The sequence below is a fragment of the Anneissia japonica genome, unplaced genomic scaffold (genome assembly GCF_011630105.1).
Source record: "Anneissia japonica isolate Jap-2015-1 unplaced genomic scaffold, ASM1163010v1 scaffold695_len1296351_cov181, whole genome shotgun sequence".
NCBI classification, from domain to species: Eukaryota; Metazoa; Echinodermata; class Crinoidea; order Comatulida; family Comatulidae; genus Anneissia; species Anneissia japonica.
Window position 1 is genome coordinate 698,624 of NW_022740852.1, and position 4,759 is coordinate 703,382.

Below are 4,759 nucleotides of genomic sequence, written 5' to 3' on the forward strand. Positions count from 1 at the left end.
GTGAATATGTGCAGAAGAACAATTTTAGCCTAAAGGTAATAATAATAATAATAATAATAATAATAATAATAATAATAGTAATAGTAATAATAATAATAATAAAAACAATAATGATGATGACAATGATGATGATGACAATAATAATATTGTTGTTGTAAACCCGAAAAGCTAATGGTAATCGATACTTTGTTGTGAGGCTCTCTCAATTTAAATTAAGGATTCATTAGGATATTCAGGCCTAGTTTTATGTTCAACTCACAAAGAAGGTTACATGTTGAATTAAGAGAAAGAGGACCTTGGTACTCCAAAGCCTAGGAATCATACCACCATTTTGTTTTTTCCATACAAGCTTTCTGATCGGGCTCGAGTGTTCGTAGAATACATTCAGCAATTCCATGCACCACTTGAAAACGCATCGGTATCTGTTGAGGACGGTGAACTTGGTGACAGAATACACAATCTACGTATCGGCCTGGAATCCATCAGCAGCAGTTTCATCGCCGCGGTAATTAAGGCTGGATCATAATTTAATTAAGTGCTCTTAATGATGATTATGCTGATGTTGATGAATCATAAGGATGATGATGATGATGATGACGATGGTGATGATGATGATGATGATGATGGTGTTGGCGAATGGTAGTGATGGTGATGATTATGGTGATAATGAGAGTGACAGTGATGATGATGGTGGAGGTGGTGGCGATGAAGAGGGAGAATGCTCCCGCCACATGATACACAAGCAATATGAGACTTGTAGGGGAAAAGAGGGAAAGATGTTTGGTAGTTTAAATTTACTTACCAAAACTCTGCTCAAATCGAAATCGAACTTCATATTTTTAGTTGCTATTCACTTCCATTTTTTATTTACTATAGATGGACACAAACAGTTACTGTGATGCGTCTACTGAACCAGTCGACCTGGAGTGCACGCAAGTTAACGTACGATATTTAAACTTGTATAACTACGTTTACTACTACAGCATTACTAACACTACTAATACTATATATATATATATATATATAATATATACATACATACATATATATATATATATATATATATATATATATATATATGTGTGTATGTATGAAAAGAAAGAGATTAGTGGTCTTAGATCTTAATGATATCGTACAGGCGCCTGTGGTCTGAATGGTATGGCGCTCGCCGAGATTTGGATCGATTCCAACCAGAAAACATTTTTTTTCATACAACCATAATAAGGAACTTTCGTTTATAAACTATGTTTGATGCGATTAATAACATCATGTTTTTTTTATATTTGAGCACTGTATTATTATCTCCACCAGGAGATATATGTTTTCGTTTAGTGATGTGTGTGTGTGTAAGGCTTTGCTGTTTCAATATTTTTTTGTGTTCGAAATATCCCTTAAACGACTGTACAGAATAATTGATAATAACAGGGAGTGTTAGGTACAAACCAATGAAGAAATGATTACATTTTTGTGACTGTCCGGAGTAGGGTGTGGATGTCAGGACCATTTAAAGGAAATTGTCCTGGACAAGATCTCAAAACTAATCAACTGATATAAATCAAACTTTCGTGAAAGTTTAACCAAGTTACAAGGAAGAAATTGTCAAGTGTAGGTCTCGATCCAAATCCGAGGGTTAACGTGAGGGTCATTTAAATTGTTTAGGTTCTGCGTGTTTCTTGTGTTCAAAATATCTCAAAAACAGCTGCACTGGTTTAAATGCCAGTTACAGGGATTGTTAGGTATGACCCAATGATGAGGTGATTAAATTTTGGTGACCATCCCATGTAGGGTGTGCATATGAGGGGTGTGCATATGAAGAAAAACGTCCCAGACCAGATATTTTAAAAACTAATCAACTTATATGAATGAAACTTTCGTGAAAGCTTAACCAAAGTACAAGAAAGAAATTATGGAGTGATGGTGACGATCCAAATTCGGGTGTGCATTTGGAGGCCAAAAGGTCCCAGACCTAAATATCTGGAAAATGGATCAATGGATAAAAATGACAATTGGCAAAACAGTTTGTCATGTTTTAATAAAGAAGTGTGTCAATTTTGGTCGCGATCCGAAATAGGGTGTGGATATGAGGACCATTTAAAGAGTTAGTTTACCGTATTAACGTAGGCAAAAACAATAGATGATGAATATTTAGATTAGTGCAGTTTTACAGTAAATGTGTACAGCGTTTTATATGTACTTACTTCACTTTTTTCGGAACTTTTTAGGAATATTTTTAATTCATCTTTACATTCAAACACGTGTTCAAAATATTCAAAATATTTCCATTTCAACACCAATACATTACATGTATTTTGTTTGTCAGCTATGAGATGGTTAATGGTTAATGGTTATTAATTTATAGAGCGCAAAATACAAAAAGTCTCTAAGCGCTATCCGGCAAGTGTAAAGATGGAACGGAAACCAAAACCACAAAATAAAAAGAAGTGAAATTTGAATACCATGCCAGCACCCAAACCGAAGTATGGGGATACGCCCTCATCGCTGGCTAGGGTTCAATCTAATTGAACCAGGCGATAGTGCAACTCGTGTTGTGCACTGTACTGGGCCAAGCGCGATCTGCACACACACTCAAACACACACAAATATATATATATATACATATATATACAATATACAGTATATATATATATATATACATAATTATATACTTATATACATTATTTAGTCTATACTATATACAATAATAATGTTATATAAAAATGTATTTTTGCTCTTACAGGTGACTGATGTACTACAATTGTCTGGTAACAACTATGCCAAATGTACAATGACATTATTTTCTGACGCAATGTCAATTTTGTCGTCATTTATAAGTAATCTGGCACAATGAAATCTAAAATACGTTCCAAATTGAATAATTCGACATTTTGGTCACAATGTTATAATGAATGATCTGCTTAAATGCTAGGTTTTAATATATTTATGTTAAATAAAATAGCAAGACTTGGAGTCCTTAAGGGGTTGGCTTAACCCACCGAAACATTCAAAATGGAAGATGTAGATATTTCCTGAAACTATGATCATTATGCGTACTGTATTAAAATTAGAGATACCAAAGAGTTACTTTATGCTGCCCTCTATCGAGAAATGTATCAAAAACTTACATTAATGCATTTTACTCAGCAACATAATTGTTTATTTATTATACAATGTCTTTAAAAATGTCGGGAAAATCTAAGGAAACAACTAAAATAAGTTAGAATTTAGAATAGCTCATTGAAAGAATAAAACAAGTTTAACTTCCACCCAGAAACAGTTAGATTTTGCTGATCTACATATATTTTACTGCAAAAAACCTTAAATTTATTACCAGCCAGATTAAAGCCGGGCTGTGGTGGGTTTATTTTTTTTATTGTATGTTGAACGACTGACTTTTCTAAAACACAAAAGGGTTTTTGACAAATAAATTCGCGAATGGTTAATAAGATACAAATGTTGAAATATTTTAAAAACTGGGGAAAAGTTAGGAAAAATTTGGTTACATCCCTTTTCTTGTCTTAAAAAATCAGTTCTACAACATATCAAAATAATAATTGAACTGTTAATAAATAACTGGAATTATTTTCTTCAATATATTCATAATGTAAAATTTATTTATTTTTTTAACTTCCTTCACATCCAACACAGCAAATACACTCGACACTTACAGGATGGAATGATGCTTTATAAGCCAAGTCTCTTTATGAAGCTTTGGGAGTGGACTTTTCTCTTTCTAAGAAACACTCAGTTGAATGATTAATAACTCTTTTTTGTATGGGCCAATATACTCTACTGAATTTATTATACATCGGAGCTTTCGGAATTACGAGAACTTGTTATTTGCTTTTTTTTTTTTTTTTGGTCGTGAGAATAGGGCGACTGGGGGTGCGAGTAATTTTTGACTCCCCCACCCCCGCGCATTCTCCTAGATACGCCACTGTTAAACAGATAGTAAAGTGGAATGCCGTAACATTGTGTCATCTCATAAGATATGCATCGACATTAGTATTAGCCAGTCTGAATACTTATTCAATTTAAATGCTTGGTAAATACTGACACTGCACAATAAAATCAAGCTATGCAACCAGGTCTTGTGTTATCGTGTAAATATGTACACCATTTTACGTATATGACTATTATGTTACTATGAGAATCTTTGTTCATTGACTATCTATTAATTAGATTATTATCATTTTTTTTAACAATTTTGAATTCATTAAAATTATTCATTATCATTATTTTTATAAAAAATAATAATATAATAATTATTATTATTATTTAAAATTATTATTATTATTATTATTATTATTATTATTCTATTATTATTGTTGTTATTATTATAATTATATATTATGTAATTTTTAGATTTTTCTTGTTTAAAGGTTTGCTGGCGGATAACAATTTAATTTTGTGATACACCAGGGAAATAGTTCTGACAAAGAACTGATATGTTGAGAATATCTCGACGTTTTGAATATTGCTCTACTGGTATTCAGGAGAATTCCATGTCACTTTTTTCATTAGAGTTTTTAATCTTTTTAATTATGAAATCCTGAAAAACTCAATAAATATTTATGTTAAAGCATTAAGACTATACATGATAAAAATATAATTAATTACTACAATATTTATAGGTTAGAATTTTAAAACAGAATTTACAGCACATTGAAATCGATTATTATATATAACAAATAATTTGCATTATATAAAAAATTAAATTGCACTAATTAGAAATTACAGTTATATTATCAGTAAAAATAAC